Here is a 20346-nt window from a genome sequence, read left to right on the forward strand (position 1 = left end):
GGTACACCACGGACCATAGAGGAAAGGGGTGAACGAAGGCTGTGGAGATGTTTGTGGGTGAATAGAAGCGCAGGCGTTGGGTAACTGACCGCCCAGATGAACCAAAGGGCTATCAATAGTGTCTCCTCATACAGCAATCAGCAAATATTGCTGTGCATCAGCCTCCACAGCAGGTGGGTGGTTTTGCACCCCTGCTGACTGCTGTTCATTCATGACGACGGCCGGCCGCTATGGCCGAGCGGTTCTAGGCGCTTCAGTCTGGAACCGCGCGACCGCTACGGTCGCAGGTTCGAATCCTGCCTTGGGCATGGATGTGTGTGATGTCCTCAGGTTAGTTAGGTTTAAGTAGTTCTAGGTTCTAGGGGACTGATGACCTCAGATGTTAAGTCCCATAGTGCTCAGAGCCATTTGAACCATTCATGTCGATGATTAGAATTTTCCAAGCCAATACTGCGACTGGACATCCACTGAGTGGCGACAGGTAACGATTTGAGTTGAATCACTTTTTATGCTCCATCGGACAGATGGCCATTGGTGAGTAAAGCCTTGCAACAATCGTCAGAAGAGTCCGGGCAGGAGGCGGGAGCATTATGGTCTGGGGAATGTTTTCGTGGCATTCCCTGAGCGATTTCGTCATTGAGGAAGGCACAATGTATCAACGCAAGTATGCATCTATGCTTGGTGTTCATGTCCGTCCCCACATGCAGTTCTTTTTTTTCCCTCGAGATGATGGCATCTACCAGCAGGACAATGCAACATGTAGCGCAGATCACAGTGTATGTGTTTGGTTCGAAGAGCACCGGGATGAGTTGACTGCACTCCCCTGGCCACCTAACTCCCCAGATTTAAGTTCAATCGAGAATCCGTGGGCCACCTCTATCGGGCTGCCCGCACTGTGGATCCTAAACCAAGGAACCTCGCATAGCTGGCCATGGCACTGGAGCCAAATGGTTCCACATCCCTTTGGTATCTTCCACAATCTCACTGACAGACTTCGTGCTAATCAACACTGATGAGATAGTTATTCATGCTTTTGATAGGTACTTACATTAACGTCAGTGGACCGTGTAGGAGATATTGTCGAGGTGATGCAGATGCTTCCTCAGAGGTCAAACACGTCTTGAACATCAAAGAATAAAGTGATAAATGACGTCTCTGGGAATCACAGTCGATCCTATAGGAGAAAATCTGAAGATGACAACAGTCGCTGCCCACTGGGCTCTGCGACTGCTCACACCAATTAATAAAAAGAAAAAAAAAGAAAACCGCTAAATAACGCAATTAATAACGCACTTTGTAACCTCCCAACAGTTAAATTCTTTCCATAACCTTGCAATAAAAATGTGACTCATATAATTAAAACCTTTCAGTAATTAACTGACTGTGAATCTAAACTGGTAAATCTAGATGTCAGCAATGCTGCGTCACGGCCCTGAAAATTCATTCTGAATAAACTGAAGATTCTTACCTCAATGATGTCGCCGGATAACGCGTATATATCAGCTCCTACAAGAAATTTTTTTGGCACAGCCCAGTGCAATGCTGGCCACTAGATTTTGTTATGTATGAAAAACAACTGATATTAGTGACGATAATTGGCATGACTATGGATAGGAGAAATTAGTAAAAACTTTAAATTCAGATAAATGACTGTCAGAAGTTACCTTTATAAGAAAGATTATTATTGAAAAATTATTGAAAATTATTTACATGTGACTTTGATGTAACAATAGTACAAAATGAGTTGTTGCAAATTACATATCCGCGCGGCAATAAATAACAATTTTTGGTTTTACCTTATACTATATTGCTCAGGCAACGCCATCGTTCTCCACGACCGGTCTTTGTAATTCCATACAGGACACAAGTGCTCTCTGTGAGCTATACAACTAGACAACTGCTCTCTACGAGCCACCCGACCCATCCGACCGACTGCGAGCTACTACTACTACTGCTGCTGCTGACAGTGCTCTCTGGTCTGCGATTCTATAATAGCAATAAATATCGCAGGCAGCGCGACTGCAATCCATCGAAGTTACATCTGCTTGAGTGCACCAGCAATAAATTCCTTAGTCATGGACCTCTTACAACTTCTAAAATAGACTGCCAAATCAATTTAAATTACAAGTGACACATGAAAATATGCATATAACAAAACCAATGATTGTCAACTTAATAAGTACTTCTTCATTTCAGTTCTATACAGTGCTGAAAAACTAAACTACTCCCCAACTGGCCATGAAGACCCAACGGTACCGACCGGCCACCGTGCTATCCTCAGCCTACAGGCGTCACTGGATGCGGATATGGAGGGGCATGTAGTCCCCACACCGCTCTCCCGGCCATATGTCAGTTTCCGAGACCGGAGCCGCTACTTCTCAATCAAGTAGCTCCTCAGTTTGCCTCACAAGGGTGAGCGCACCCCGCTTGCCAACAGCGCTCGGCAGACCGGATGGTCACCCATTCAAGCCCAGCCCGACAGCGCTTAACTTCTGTGATCTGACGGGAACCGGTGTTACCACTGCGGCAAGGCCGTTGGCGACAGTGCTGAAAGCTATGTGTAATTTTTCTGTGAGCTGAATTCAGTGGCTGACTGTGAGAAAGCAAGGGCCACACGAGTAGTATATAAAATGGGTCGTAAAACCGTTTCTTGCTAAAAGGCAGAGTCCGTGCAGTTTATGAACTGAGCAACGGACACTGTTTGGTATAGTGCTAGTGCTCGGCACCCCAGTGACGGCCGCACCAGGGGGCAGGGGGCCTAACTTGGCAAGCTATGAAGTTATACTCCAAGAAGCAGTGAAAAGAGCACTTTCTAAAAAGATAGGGATCTGCAAAGGGATGGGAAAACATGAGAGACTCACAAAGAGAGGAATTTGCTGGATTCAAAGGAGGTTATCAGTAACTGACATATACGCTTTGTAAGGGTGTTCAGAACTGGCTCACCAAAATTATTTCTGAAACGGAGATGAGAGTTTACGAGTGTCTGTACAGCTGATATCATTCGCTGAAACGTGAAACCAGCCACATACTGGGAGAGAATTTCTGCTTTTTGCCCCACTTTAAGGGAATGTGTGTGATTGGTTATCACGGCACATTCCTTAAGAGGAGGCAGGAGACAACACTTTAGCTGATGGTCGTTTTGAGACTGACTCAGAGCCGATCACAGATACTGGGGCCGGACGTGTAACTTTCAGCTACCATTATGGCATCTGAGTTTAAGAACGATAGTAAGCATGAGTAGCATTTTTGCACGATGTTGTGAAGTGGATTCAAAGTCATTTCTTTCGAGTTAGTCTGCTTTTCTGAATTAATTCGCATACACAGCTAGTTGAACTTAATCCTGACTTAGGCAAGGGAACAGACTCTCATACATTCTTCTCTGGTTCTTTCCTTTCACTGTTAGCCAATTTCCTTTAACTGTTAGCCAATAGGTCGTACACGTGGACCTATTTAATTGTACCTCACTTCTATCACTTCCTTCGCTAATCCACACATATGTGTCAAGGTATTGTCTTATATGTTTAATAATCCATTTGAATCATTCTGCACTTAGTAATTATTTGTCGTATGTACACAGTGTTTGTAGTCAAGTCATCGTTTAGCAAAAACTGAACGTTACTGTGACATTTGGTTTCATTCCATAGTTAGATGTAACACTTTCTCATTGTATTTCTGTAAGCTATGTTTAATTGGACCATCCCTGTTTAAATTCAGATATTCAATAGTATCCGTTGTGTGACATGTCTTAACACTGCACATGATGTTATGCGGAAAAATCCATTCACAGTATAAGACATAGGGTTCAGATCTTGATAGCATCGAAGGGGTATTCTTAAAGCTCAACTGTAGTCTCATAAGTAAATGGTCATTATATTATCATAATAATAATAATAATAATAATAATAATAATAATAATAATTGATAGTAACAGGGCCAAATATCTCAGGAAATAAGCATCAAACGAAAAAACTACAAAGAACGAAACTCGTCTGAAGGGGGAAAACAGATGGCGCTATGGTTGGCCCGCTAAATGGCGCTGCCATAGGTCAAAAGGACATCCACTACGTTTTTTTAAAAATAGGAACCCCCATTTTTATTACATATTTGTGTAGTACGTAAAGAAATATGAATGTTTTAGTTGGACCACTTTTTTCGCTTTGTGATAGATGGCGCTGTAATAGTCACAAACGGGTAAGTACGTGGTATCACGAAACATTCCGCCAGTGCGGACGGTATTTGCTTCGTGATACATTACCCGTGTTAAAATGGACCTTTTACCAATTGCGGAAAAAGTCGATATCGTGTTGATGTATGGCTATTGTGATCAAAATGCCCAACGGGCGTGTGCTATGTATGCTGCTCGGTATCCTGGACTACATCATCCGTTCGCCGGATAGTTACGTTATTTAAGGAAATAGGAAGTGTTCAGCCACATGTGAAACGTCAACCACGACCTGCAACAAATGATGATGCCCAAGTAAGTGTTTTAGCTGCTGTCACGGCTAATCCACACATCAGTAGCAGACGAATTGCGCGAGAATCGGGAATCTCAAAATCGTCGGCGTTGAGAATGCTACATCAACATCGAATGCACCCGTACCATATTTCTGTGCACCAGGAATTGTATGGCGACGACTTTGAACGTCATGTACAGTTCTGCCACTGGACACAAGAGACATTACGGGACGATGACAGATTTTTTGCACGCGTTCTATTTAGCGACGAAGCGTCATTCACCAACAGCGGTAACGTAAACCGGCATAATAATGCACTATTGGGCAACGGAAAATCCACAATGGCTGCGACAAGTGAAACATCAGCGACCTTCGCGGGTTAATGTGTGGTGCGGCATTATGGGAAGAAGGATAATTGCCCCCACTTTTTATCGATGGCAATCTAAATGATGCAATGTATGCTGATGTCCTACGTAATGTTCTACCGATGTTACTACAAGATGTTTCACTGCAAGACACAATGGCGATGTACTTCCAACATGATGGATGTCTGGCACATAGCTCGCGAGCGGCTGAAGCGGTATTGAATAGCATATTTCATGACAGGTGGATTGGTCGTCGAAGCACCAGACCATGGCCCGCACGTTCACCGGGTCTGACGTCCCCGGATTTCTTCCTGTGGGGAAATTTGAAGGATATTTGCTATCGTGATCCACCGACAACGACTGATAACATGCGTCAGTGCATTGTCAATGCATGTGCGGACATTATGGAAGGCGAACTACTCGCTGTTGAGAGGAATGTCGTTACGCTTATTGCCAAATGCATTGAGGTTGACAGACAACATTTTGAGCATTTATTGCATTAATGTGGTATTTACAGGTAATGACGCTGTAACAGTATGCGTTCATGTACAAAGGTACATGTATCACATTGGAACAACCGAAATAAAATGTTCAAACGTATCTACGTTCTGTATTTTAATTTAAAAAACCTACCTGTTACCAACTGTTCGTCTAAAATTGTGAGCCATATGTTTGTGACTATTACAGCGCCATCTATCACAAAGCGAAAAAGTGGTCCAACTAAAACATTCATATTTCTTTACGTACTACACGAATATGTAATAAAAATCAGGGTTCCTATTTTAAAAAACGCAGTTGATATCTGTTTGACCTATGGCAGCGCCGACTGGCGGGCCAATCATAGCGCCATCTGGTTTCCCCCTTCAAGCTAGACAAGTATCGTTCTTTGTAGTTTTTTCGTTTGACTCTTATTTCGTGAGATATTTGGCCTGGTCACGATCAATGGACCACCTTGTTTACATACTAATTAATATGTGGAATTTAAGAAATGTCTATCTTATTAACGTTCAGCAATTTTCTCATTATGTCCTTGTAGAATACAAGTAGTGACACCAAACAGAAATGTGTGGCTACAGTGCAGGAGGAATTAATTGGAAGAAGTAGTTGACTGTTCAGAGGAAGAGCGAGAAACAACAGGGTAAGATCACTAGGTAGGATGGAAAGAAAAAACAGTAATAGGAAGGTAAAAGAAAAGAACAGATTACAGGTTATAATGTGACCGACATAAAGTCGTTGTTGGACAGAAAGAAAAAAGCTGGGATAATGTGAGAGAAAGCTACGCCGATGGTAACAAATAAAGCTTTAATCTACTATTGAACGTACATTTGAACTTAGAATATGTGCAAGAATTCTGCAGCAAACCGACGTCAAGGAGACTGGTCAGTAGTTTTCTGCGGCAGTTCTTTTCCCCTTCTTATATACGAAACCCCTGAGCTTTTCCCCAGCCACTTGGGACTTTGTACTGGGCGAAAGTTTTGCAATAAATGCAAGGCAAGTAAGGAGTCAGTGCTGAATAGTACTCTCTGTTAAAAACCTACATGGAATGGGGCGGGAAACAGCTTGGACAGGGATGGGGCATATGACATGGGTGGTGACCTGGACAGTCCTTGACTCATGGCACCAACGTACACTTTGTTGAGCTGTTCCGCCCTCATGATCGACCACACCTTGATGAAACTGTGAGTCGAATCAATGTGGGGTTAGGGATGGCTCTGAGGACATCCAACTCTGCTCATGTTTCTGTGGTGCCTGTCGGGACTATCAACAGATGGGGTTCCACTAGGCATGACCTACACCTAAACAGGACTGGGAAGGGAATATTGATACAACTGATTCATGAAAGTGTAGGGGGTGGATATCGGGCCACACATGGTCAAATACCTGATGTCATAGGTAGGAAAAGTAGGTCTTTTTAGGATAAATCCAGACAACAGGTTCCCCTGTCTAAAGAGTATCTTCAGCAGTTCAAAAAATACTGAAACAATCACTCACAAAACAGATTTTAACAGTTCAAATATCACATATACCAGATGTCACAAAGAAAAACAAACCATTGGAAAGAGAAACTGGGGCATTTCACGGACTTAACAATCCTCCATCAAAACATGCAATCAATAAAAAATAAAATACAACTATTAGAAGTTGAGCTCCCATCTTTGAATTGCACAGTAGTTTGTATTACTGAGCACGAGTGTAGAGACACAGAAATACAACATGTAATATTATCATTGTATGAAAAGGCAAACTCTTACTGCAGAACTACTTCAAAGGGTGGAGGAGGATCATCCATTTATATCACAAAAGGAACACAGTTCAAATCACGACATGACCACAGTACAGTAAGTGAAGACAAACACTTTGAAATATCAGCTATTGAATTAACAGGGCTTGATATCACCAAGAAATTAATCATTTTGTGTGTGTATAGATCTCCCAGTGGTAATGTGGACACTTTTTCAATAGATTAACGGAAGCTCTAGATAAAGTATCAAGTACAAAGGTCAACATAATTCTGTGTGGGGACATTAACATCAACACTAATATCATAAATTAATCCACCTGCAACTTCATAAACATCTTTAAGAGTTTTGGAATTTCCCTATTCGTCAATAATGCGACAAGGGTTACTACAACGACTGCATCAGTAATTGACCATGTGGCCACAAATATGGACAGGGAAAAATGTGTTGTAGCTGTAAAAGATCTCGGACTATCAGACGATCTCTGTCAAATAACAACAGCAAAATCAGGCATCCAATCATTCCCTAAACTACAAGCCTACAAACGACATCTATCAGAAATCAAAATAAAAGATTGTTCAGAAGAACTAGAAAAACAAGGCTGGGATGAAGTGTATAAGGAAAACAATGTGAATATGAAATTCTCTAAATTCTCCACATTGTTAAAATTGAACTTTGAAAAGGCATTTTCAAAAGTATGCATGTCTGTATCAACATCTCACAAAAACAGATGGATAGCAGCAGGTATTAAGAAGTCCTTCCAAAGATTTAAACTCCTCAGATCCATGAAAAAGATTCGCAATGATCCAGAATTCTTAAATTTCTATCATGGATACAAAAAGATCTATAGGAAGTCATTTAATGACAAAATAATATATAATGCAGAGAATAAAAACAAAACAGTCTGAGATGTTATAAAAAAGGAAACGGGGAGAGGCGAACAAATGCAGAATAATATACTGCTAAGGGAGGGGGATAAGGTAATAAATGATCCACAACACTTAGCAAACTGTGCAAAAGAGCACTTTTAAAGTATTGCAGAGACGTTACAGCAAAAATTCCCCAAATCGAATATAAAACCTGTAAATAATGTTACACTAAATACAATGATGTTACTTCCAACCACAGAGAATGAAGTCAGTAAAACTGTTTAAAAACTAAAACATAAAAACTCAGAAGGCTTAGATGAAGTACCAATGTGTGTACTAAAACAATGAATAGGGATTATACAAGGCCTCTTGACAAATATAATACATGAATCCTTCACATCAGGGACGTTTCCAGAGCACTTAAAACAGGCAAGAGTTGTGCTTTTGCTTAAGAAAGGTAATGCAGAAGACATAGAAAATTACTGGCCCATTTCCCCGCTATCAACATTCTCAAAAATAATAGAAGCATTTTTGAAAGACAGATTAATGAATTATCTGAATAAATATAATCTTTTAAGCGAATCACAGTTTGGTTTCGGAAGTGGCAAAAAATACAGAGTCAGCCATAGTAGAATTCACAAAAGTTGTACTTTATGCTCTCGATAAAGATGAGTGTGTCACAGACATATTTTTGGATATTTCTATGGCATATGACTGTCGACCACAAGATTCTATTAAATAAATTAAAAGCATTAGGAATAAGAGGGGTAGTTAATGACTACCTAACAGATATGGTGCAAAGAGTAGAGATAACACATACTTCAAATAGATTCAAACATTTAGTAAAACACTTATCAGAATCAAAATACATTAATATTGGGGTTCCACAAGGTAGCATATTAGGACCAATGCAGTTCCTGATATATATCAATGAATTTCCCAGTAGTGTTACTCATGGTGAAAAAATTCTCTTTGCTGATGACAGCAATATTATAGTCACTGAGAAAACAAGCTAACTCCGTGCTGAGAAAAAAATTAATCTTCAGTGTGTAACATGCAGTATCGTTTAGTTACATATTATTCACATGTACACTCAATTCTTAGCTATGGCATTCTTTTTTGGGGAACAAATGCACAAAATATGAACACAGTATTCAAACTCCAGAAAAGAGCCATAAGAATAATAACCAAAAACACTAGTTGAGCTCTTTGTAAGGATCTATTCAAAACACTGGGGATTTGAAATGCTCCATGTGAATACACTTACCATTCAGTCGTACACATCAAAAATATCATTATTAATTACTGCACAAACAGCTCTGTCCACGACCATGCAACAAGAGGTAGACTCAACTTAGATTTACCAAGAAAAAATAAACATAAAACTCAAAACAGCATTTTCTACCAAGGAATAAAGCTGTGCAATAAATTACCAAAATAGATTAAAGAAATTGCAAAAATACACTTATTTAAAATGGCAGCTAAAAAGTACCTCTTATGCAATACATTTTATACATTGAAGGATTACTTAGATAAAACAGAGAAGGGGTTTGATAAAAAATGTTATACAACTAAATAACAATAATGGTTATAAAAAATCCAACATTCCACATAACACCTTCACTTTATGTTTCTTTTCCTTCTTTTCTTCCTTTCTACAAATACTTACCCACACGCTATGCATAGCACAAGACTAACACCATCTCACTCATTATGGAGGGATGCTGACTCAGTTTATCAGGATAGCAAATGGCAAATGGGAAGTTGCGGTACAGAAAATGGCCCAGAGACCACCAGTGTGTGTGTGTGTGTGTGTGTGTGTGTGTGTGTGCGCTTGTGTGTGTGTGCGTGCGTGTCTGTGTGTGTGTGTGTGTGTGTGTGTGTGTGTGTGTGTGTGTGGGTGGGTGTGTGTATGTAGTGAGTGAAGTGTTATGAAACAATGCGTGTATAGTGTGCGCAGCGACTGATAGTGAGATGTGGGTGAACAGTGTGGAACTACATTATGTAATAAGTTATTTGTAAAAGAAGTAATGTATACCAGGAGTAAATCTAATGATTGTCTCTAAGTCTGTAAATATATGTGTATACGAATTACCTTATTTTAATATGATATAAACTTGTAAATACTTTGACATCTCCAATATCCTTGTGAAGAGAGATCTAAGGATGAATAAAGCTACTACTACTACTACTACTACCCTACTACTACTACTACTACCTGGCGACTTACTTGTTTTCAACTCTTTACGTTTATTTTGCACTCCAGAGATGCCTGTTTCTTGTCCTTCACACAGTAGTTTGTGCGATGGTCAAATGATGGTATGTCGGTATGATTTTTGACGTGAAAACATCTATTCGCTCATCAGTCGAACTTCCTTGTGTGACAAAATACTGTCAGATTTCAATTGCTAATAGCTGCGACACTAATAATGCACAAACAGTGGTTCCTCCCACAATGGATGTACCACGTTTGTACGTGTTTATCGCGCGGTATATTATTTGCCTTTGACGCCATCGTACATGTGTAGGGGCATTCTCGTGATTGTTATGAATTAGCCTTGTGTAAATTTACGAATTAGGGTAACGTGGAAAATCTCTTAGCTCGGATGTTGATTTGGGTGTCATTTCGAAGAACTTGCGAAGCCGGAACATAAGTGAAAATCGGTATTTAATTGAAAATTGCAAAATATTGAAAGATATCATGTTATACGAATCGAAGATATGCACGGAAATACAAAAAACACATTTCAGAGGAAAGCTCGAACCGGAAGCGATCCGCAAGGACTGAAAGGTCCAGTGCTGAGTGAGTACGAGAGATTAAATTAGATTAGGTTAAATTCAGTTTTCGTTCCACTGACCCAAACAATTAGATGACTCTCGTGAGCAAGATGTATGAGACAGGCAAAATACCCTCAAACTTCAAGAAGAATATAATAATTCCAATCCAAAAGAAAGCAGGTGTTGACAGGTATGAAAATTACCGAACTATCAGTTTAATAAGTCACGGCTGCAAAATACTAACGCGAATTCTTTACAGACGAACGGAAAAACTGGTAGAAGCTAACCTTGGTGAAGATCAGTTTGGATTTCGTCGAAATGTTGGAACACGTGAGGCAATACTGACCCAACGACTTATCTCAGAAGATAGCTTAAGGAAAGGTAAACCTACATTTCTAGCATTTGTAGACTTACATAAATCTTTTGCCAATGTTGACTGGAATACTCTCTTTCAAATTCTGAAGATGGCAGGGGTAAAATACAGGAAGCGAAAGGCTATTTACAATTTGCACAGAAACCAGATGGCAGTTATAAGAGTCCAGGGGCATGAAAGGGAAGCAGTGGTTGGGAAGGGGTGAGACAGGGTTGTAATATATCCCCGAGGTTATTCAATCTGTACATTGAACAAGCAGTAGAGGAAACAAAAGAAAAATTCAGAGTAGGAATTAAAATCCATGGAGAAGAAATAAAAACTTTGAGGTTCGCCGATGACATTGTAATTCTGTCAGAAACAGCAAAGGACCTGGAAGAGCAGTTGAATGTAATGGACAGCATCTTCAAAGGAGGATATAAGTTGAACATCAACAAAAGCAAAACGAGGATAATGGAATGTAGTCGAATTAAGTTGGGTGACGCTGAGGGAATTAGATTAGTAAATGAGACACTTAAAGTAGTAAGGGAGTTTTGCTATTTGGGGAGCAAAGCAACTGATGATAGTCGAAGTAGAGAGGATATATGTAGACTGTCAAAGGCAAGGAAAGCGTTTCTGATGAAAAGTAATTTGTTAACATCGAGAATAGATTTAAATGTCAGGAAATCGTTTCTGAAAGTATATGGAGTGTAGCCATGTGTGGATGTGAAATGAGGACGATAAGTAGTTAAGACAAGAAGACACTAGAAGTTTTCTAAATGTGGTGCTACAACAGAATGCTGAAGATTACATGGGTGCATCACGTTACTAATGAGGAGGTACTGAACAGAATGGGGGAGAAGGGGGATTTTTGGCACAACTTATCTAGGAGAAGGAATCGATAGTTGTGACACGTTCTGAGGCATTTAGTATTGGAGGGTAGCGTGGAGGGTAAAAATCGTAGACGAAGACCAAAATATGGATACACTAAGCAGATTCAGAAGGATGTAGGATAAGTAGTTACTTGGAAATGAAGAAGTTTGCACAGGATAGAGTAACATGGAGAGCTGCATCAAATCAGTCTCTGGACTTAAGACCACAACAACAACAACAACGACCATCATACCATCCTGTATAACAACTGATCGCTGAGATTGATAATTGAATTACAAATTAATAAGAATCACATTCAGCGTGTAAGATTTTTTAAACACTAAATTTAAAACTTCAGCTTTACTTTTGCTGCCTGTTACTGCCACAACGGAGTGATCGACGAGTGAATGAATAGAAGCCAACGACCCACTTAATCATTTTACGTGGAACCAAAATTTCTACGGTTCTCGGAAAGATCTTTCACTAACGTAAGACGATGGAAGTTATTGTATACTTCGGGCATCAATCTTTTCACAGAGGTGCGAATTTCTAGTTTTGGCTTTCGACATTTCTGCATTCTTTAAAGCGAGTTTGTTATTCATTCACTGTGACTGTTTTCCGTCCTTGATTCACTTATTCGGCACATACTCCGCCAATACACGTTTTAAAATATGTTTAAACTTTGCCCATAATTCCTCTACGACCATCATGTTGCAACTAAATGTTGTCTTTTCATTATCTAAGTAGGATGCTAATAACGACTTATCTGCTCTTTCCAGTTTAAAAACTCTCCTAGCCTTCGTGATGGATTTATTCATGTTAATTACTATCGTGGCTATGACATCAAGGTCGCTTATCTCTGTCTCTTTACTGACACAATCATAGGGCCAGGCCTCTTTGCAGCTACAATGTCTAAAATATTTTCACTGCGTGTGGGCTGGCAAATTATGTGCTCACGACAATTTTGGAGAAAGTGCCCAGAACTACTTCGCAAGATTGTGTGTATCACCCTAATGAATCCATAGACGTCCCAGTCTATACTGGATCGGTTAAAGTCGCCTTTAAGGAGCACTGCATGATCGAGGTAATTTCCCTCTATTGAGCGTACACTGTTTTTGAGTGATGCTACAACTGTTAAAGCAGAATGGGGTGGTCGGTAAAAACCTCCGATGACTGATTTGAGTTCACCTATGCGGTTACTCATGTACAGATAACTTCGCAGTCAGATTGAACTTAGACCTCAATAGACACAAAATTTTAGTTGATTACAATGTAATATAATTTCTATACTGTCTTCCCATTTACGGCACGTGCTTCGGTAAATATTTAGGAGCTTTCTACTTCGGGTTTCATCGAGCCTCGGCTTAGATTATAATCTGAGCTCGACAGCTTTCTTGCAGGACAGCAAATTCAATAATTTTGTTCCGAGAACTTCAGAAATTTACTGTTAAAATCATGATAATCGTAGTTTCTTTATTCTGTACATGATTTGATTTCCCTTTCTGCGTATTGACTGGCGAGTGTTCATCAGAGGATCTCATACAATCGCCTAGCCTAAAAAAAAAAAAGAAAAATGTGCGCTCACATATACTCTGATACCCGAGGAACCGCTTCCTCTCTGTAGTACACACGTGCGCTGTCAAGAGGAGTCCTCCAATTATCAAGACCATAAGGCAGTTCCACAAATCTGCAGGTAAGACCGTCAAAGAATCGGTGGAGCCTCTGGATGAGGCCCTGCACTCGGCTCCACACCATAGGACGCCGATCAATTCTCCTGCCCTACTGTAAATAGCAAGCTCTGCTTACACCCCGTGAACGAGACCAGCGGTCTTTACTACTTTTGCTGGTGCTCATAGGACCTGAGAGAGGCCTCAGAATCTAACCGACAGACACCAGTGATGGCGACACCAGCCACAACTTTCAGACGACTTCATCCTGCACCTTCGATAGCCGCAGGCAGTGCTCATTCAGGTCCTCGACGAGGCCCCCTGGTAGACATACCAACCACACATTGGACTTTTTTCCAGCCCTATGCATATTTCCAAAGGGACGCCATAAAGCGCCTAACATTGGAACTTCCGTTAATTAGCAAGCTCCTACTTCCCCCTCCCCAAGAGCCTGCTTGGACCCTATTGAAGGATCAGGTAGTTGGCCACTTGTAGGGTTAATGAGTGAGGCCAGACTGCCAGTCTCCACATTAGGGCTGTTGAAAAACTATCGATATCTTATACAAAAAAGTATATTTATACCGGCGATATATTTGTCGATTTCCGATATTTTTATTTTATATTATATTTTTTCGCAATTTTCGATAAATAGTTGAAGTTGTTCTTTTGAAATTGTAGTGGAACATAATTTTACTTTCGCTATGCGAAGAGGTCTTACTACTTTTCGAGTTTCATTACGTCCAGTCTTCCTCTTTGACTGTGTGAAGCACGTATACATGACACAAAGGATAATTCCGACTGCATTGGGGGTGGTGGTGTGAATGGAATAACAAGATATCCGATGTGAAGAAATAGCACACCAGTTACGCAAGGAAAAAAAAAATCACTGCAACTTGCGTGATGATTCTTCAATTCTTCACAACGGCATTCTTCAAAAACAGTTGCTGAAACTGATGAACAAAATCTAAATGAGAAGACTGGTCTTTGCCGGAACTGCCAACATAAATAGAAACGTTTAACTTCACCACGCAATTTTTACACTACAGCCGTTAGGTCGATGGCATCTGCAGAAACGAAAAAACGGAAAAGTCAACATGACGTGTTCCAGAGAAAAGCGATATGTGACGAAACCGAAAGACTGTCCCACCGGTCCGCATTTTATTGTGTCACTCACCTGCAGTTACCATTGTTAGGAAAGTGGTTATAGCCAAGCGTGAACGTGCATCGTTTTCCTTTCAATTCTTGCTCTGAGGGAGATAAGCAGGCTGTTGGCTTGTTGAAGTACAGAATACCTAATAATAAATCAGTACTTAAATATACAGCTCTAAAGCTGGCAGTATATTTAAATGTGAAGCGCATATATATACACTACTGGTCATTAAAATTGCTGTAAAAGAACAAATGCAGATGATAAACTGACATTCATTGGACAAATATATTATACCAGAACTGACATGTGATTACATTTTCACGCAATTTGCGTGCATTGATCCTGAGAAATCAGTACCCAGAACAACCACCTCTGACCGTAATAACGGCCTTGATACGCCTGGGCATTGAGTCAAACAGAGCTTGGATGGCGTTTACAGGTACAGCTGCCCATGCAGCGTCAGCACGATACCACAGTTCATCAAGAGTAGTGAGTGGCGTATTGTTACGAGCCAGTTGCTCGGCCACCATTGACCAGACGTTTTCAACCGGTGAGAGATCTGGAGAATGTGCTGGCCATGGTAGCAGTCGAACATTTTCTCTACTCAGAAACGCCCGTACGGGACCTGCAACATGAGGGCGTGCTCTAGCCTGCTGAAATGTATGGTTTTTCAGGGATCGAATGAAAAAAATTCCACATTCTGCTAGCAGTCATTGGATCTCGACCAACGCGAGCAGCAATGTCGTGATACGATAAACCGCAATCGCTATAGGCTACAACCCGACTTTTATCAAAGTCAGAAACGTGACGGAACGCATTTCTCCTCCTTACACGAGGCCTCACGGGTCGTAACACATCTGAAATCTAACGTCCACTGTTCAAAGCGCCGTCAATGCGAACAAGAGGTGACCGAGACGTGTAACCAATGGCACCCATACCATCACGCCGGGTGATACGCCAGTATGGCGATGCACCACGATGTCGCCAAACAGAACCTGGATTCTTCCGAAAAAATGACGTTTTGCCATTCGTACACCCAGGTTCGTCGTTGAGTACACTATCGCATGCGCTCCTCTCTGTGATGCAGCGTCAAGGGTAACCGCACACATGGCCTCCGAGCTGATAGCCCATACTGCTGCAAACGTCGTCGAACTGTTCGTACAGATGGTTGTTGTCTTGCAAACGTCCCCATCTGTTGACTCAGGGATCGAGACGTGGCTGCATAATCCGTTACAGCCATGCGGATTAGATGCCTGTCATCTCGACTGCTAGTGGTACGAGGCCGTTGGGATCCAGCACGGCGTTCCGTATTACCCTCCTTAACCCACCAATTCCACATTCTGCTAACAGTCATTGGATTTCGACCAACGCGAGCAGCAATGTCGCGATACGATAAACCGCAATCGCGATAGGCTACAATCCGACTTTTATCAAAGTCAGAAACGTGACGGAACGCATTTCTCCTCCTTACACGAGGCATCACAACAACGTTTCACCAGGCAGCGCCGGTCAACTGCTGTTTGTTTATGAGAAATCGTTTGGAAACTTTCCTCACGTCAGCACGTTGTAGGTGTCGCCACCGGCGCCAACCTTGTGAGAATGCTCTGAAAAGGCAAATATTTGCATATCTTCTTCAAAAAATGGCTCTGAGCACTATGGGACTTAACTCCTGAGGCAGGATCCAACCTGCGACCGTGGCGGTCGCGCGGTTCCAGACTGTAGCGCCTAGAACCGATCGGCCACCCCGGCCGGCATCTTCTTCCTGTCGGTTAAATTTCACGTCTGTAGCACGTCATCTTCGTGGCGTAACAACTTTAATGGCCAGTAGTATATATATATATATATATATATATATATATATATATATATATATATATATATATATATATATACAGGGTGATTCAAAAATGCATGTAAATATTTTAAGGGTGTATTTGTGAGGTAAATATAAGACAAAAATGTTCTATAAATGTTTTTCCATAAACGTTTAATTCCAGAGTTATCGTTAAATACGAAAGTCATGTCCCTATCAAAACGACGGCAGTGCAAGCAGCAGGATGCCATATTCTGGTACGTAATTCACATACGTATCTCCCAACAGTTGATTCGAAACTGCATGAATAGTGTTTGTTTTTGTTTGCACGTGATGTTTACTCCTACTGTACGGAAGATGGCGCTGATGTTGTTGGTAACGGAAAAGTACGTCCTGTCGTTCATTCATCGTCGGAAGGCTAAAGGTTTCGTGCACATGATGTACTCAAACAGTGAGTATGCTGATATGCACCTTGTGTATGGTGCAGCAGATGGAAATGCACTTGCAGCAAGACGAAGGTACAGTGAGCTGTTTCCAGGAAGACGGTTACCAAGTCATCAGACGTTTGTATCTGTGGACAGACGTATGCGGGAGTATGGCATTCGTCCTGGGCCACATTCAGGTCGACCACTTGAGCATGCAGTGAACGTCGAGGAACATGTTTTGGACCTGGTAGACCAAGATCCATCTATCAGTACGAGACAAATTAGTGCAGCTGTACGACTTCCACAATCTACTGTATGGCGGCTGCTTCGGAGACAACAGTTGCATCCATTTCACCTGCAAAAAGTGCACGAATTGACACCTGAAGACTATCCTCGCCGTCAGCAATTCTGCCAGTGGTTACAAGAGCGTCATTTGAATGATCCAATGTTCATTCGGCGGATATTATTCACAGATGAGGCCATGTTTACTCGTGCGGGTGTAATCAATTCGCATAATATGCACCAGTGGGCTGTCGAGAATCCTGGCGCGAGAATTGTGCGTGGATATCAACATCAATTCTCCATAAACATTTGGTGTGGTATTGTGGGGAATTACTTACTCGGACCTCATGTTCTGCCTCCAAGGCTGAATGGGCACGTGTACTGCGAATTTTTGGAGGGAGAATTGCCTGGATTGTTACAGGATGTCCCTCTTGCAACACGAGCCACCATGTGGTTTATGCACGATGGTGCTCCCGCCCATTACAGCCGCAACGTAAGGGCGTACCTCAATTCTGCGTATCCACATCGATGGATAGGTCGCGGAGGACCAATTGCTTGGCCAGCCAGATCACCTGACCTGAACCCTTTAGACTTTTATTTATGGGGCCGACTAAAGACATTGGTGTATTCTTCTGCAGTACCGAACAGAGAAGTGCTACAACAAAGAATTGAAGGTGGTTGTGAAATTATTCGTGGAGAGTTGAACGGACTGTGTAATGTGCAGAGATCATTGATGCGACGAGCACGGGTCTGTCTGCAAGTTCAGGGACAGCATTTTGAACATGCATTGCATTAAGATTTGTGCAAATACAGTACAGTACAGTACAGTCTGTAAAATGCTTCAATTTTCCTTAGTTATTGTGCATTGCTGTAGTTCAATCAACAGGACCTAAATTAATACAGTGTTCGCGAGGAATTGTTTCAGTTTGTTATGTCACGTTTATTTATCAGTTTGCGTTGTTAGTCCAAATGCACTGTAATTAAACTGTGAACTCTGGGAATTAAATACCTTACGTTGTATTGAATGTATTATCCTGTTTTGTTCATAACTCTGTAATAAGCCAAGTATGGAAAAAATTGTATAGAACATTTTTGTCTTATATTTACCTCACAAATACACCCTTGAAATATTTACATGCATTTTTGAATCACCCTGTATATATATATATATATATATATATATATATATATATATATATATATATATATATATATATATATATATAACCTGGTACGTCGATATTCTTGCCGTAGATATATCTCTACATCGATAGTATTTTTCGATATATTAGAGGAAGATAATGATATTTTTTTTAAATATCGATATATCGGAGTCCCGATATTTATAAAAATATCAACAATCCTACTCCACATGATCTCCGCGTCGGATTATAATTTACCTTTCACCCTGACGTCAGCGCAGTTCCCTCGTGTTTGGTACTCTGGAAGGTGGCGAAAAGGAGAGACCTGAGGTGCCCATGCGCGCGCCTGTTTCTTAGTCGCCACTACATCTCGAGATAGCATCCTGCAGATGGCTCACCGTGGGAAACAGCATCTTCAACTGCTCGTAACTGCGGCCATCTCCTCCTGCGTCCCTACACAGCACTGATTGATCCATATCCACGATAAAAAAAATAATAAAAACATAAATAACAATGATCCTAGTTGTTTTGGAGACACGAATTTACTCTATCAAACTTTTTAAAAACACAAATGCAAACGACCACAAAATATGAAGACTGTTACTGACACTATATGACTGCTCGCTAGCTGACGAGGAAATACGAGTACTACAGCGTGCCACAAAATATCTTCCCTAATGTAAAGTTCAAAAAAGAAAAAAACAGATGGCTCAGAATTAAGAAACTGCATTGACATGAATGGTATGAATACGGTGGGAATTTTCATATATAAACAATGTGTCACTCAATTGCTGTCCTTCATTATCAGTGCACTGTTGCAGAATGTTGAATGCAAAGACGCAAACGTGCGTACATGGTGTTTTACAGGTGCAGGATGTCAGATTGCGGGTAAAGTTTAATGTCTGTTGCACCTGGTCAGTCAATACAGGGACAGCTAATGTCGTTTGTGGATGACGCTGGAGTTATCTCCGATGATCTCCCACATGTGCCCGACTGGAGATCTGGTGATCGAACAGGGCAACACAACATATCGATACTCTGCAGAACATGTTGGATTAGAACAGTGTTATGTGGGCTAGCGTTATCCTGTTGGAAAACACTCCCTGGAATGCTGTTCGTCAATGGCAGCTCAACAGGTCAAATCACCAGACTGACGTTGAATCTGCAGTCGGGCGCGCCGGATAATCACGAGAGTGCTCCTGCTGTTATCCGTAATCGCACCCCAAACCATAACTTCAGGTGTAAGTCCAGTGTGTTTAGCATGAAGACTGGCTGGCTGCAGGCCCTCTACGTCCTCCTCCTACCAACACACGGTCATCACTGGCACCGACGCAGAACCAACTTTCATTAGAAATCACAACGTGTCACCACCCTTCCCTCCAATGAGCTCTCGCTTTACACCACGGAAATCTCAAATGGCTTTGGCAGTTGTATGATTCACTGTGGTGCCAACTGCTATTCACATTGCTACTGCAAATGCAGTATGATGCGTAGAGACATACGCAAAACATAATGGACGGCTAAGCAGGGATGGCTAGAGGACAAATGTAAGAATGTAGAGGCTTATCTCACTAGGAGTAAGATAGATACTACCCACAGGAAAATTAAAAAGACCTTTGGAGAAAAGAGAACCACTTGTCTGAATATCAAGAGCTCAGATGGAAAAACAGTTCTAAGCAAAGAAGGGAAAACAGAAAGGTGGAAGTAGTATATAGAGGGTCTATACAAGCGCGATGCACTAGAGGACAATGTTATGGAAATGGATGAGGAAGTAGATGAAGATGAAATGGGAGATACGATACTGCGTGAAGAGTCTGACGGAGCACTGAAAGACCTGAGTCGAAACAAGGCCCCGGCAGTAGACAACATTCCATTAGAACTACTGACGGCCTTGGGAGAGCCAGTCCTGACAAAACTCTACCATCTGGTGAGCAAGATG

The 20346-nt window shown here is 41.4% G+C and overlaps 1 protein-coding gene across 1 annotated transcript in view; it reads left to right on the forward strand.

The window, feature by feature from the left end:
• The window catches only part of LOC124805314, a 231105-nt gene that overhangs the window by 149479 nt on the left and 61280 nt on the right, over nucleotides 1-20346 (forward strand). The window lies entirely within an intron of this gene.

The sequence above is a fragment of the Schistocerca piceifrons genome, chromosome 7 (assembly GCF_021461385.2).
Source record: "Schistocerca piceifrons isolate TAMUIC-IGC-003096 chromosome 7, iqSchPice1.1, whole genome shotgun sequence".
NCBI classification, from domain to species: Eukaryota; Metazoa; Arthropoda; class Insecta; order Orthoptera; family Acrididae; genus Schistocerca; species Schistocerca piceifrons.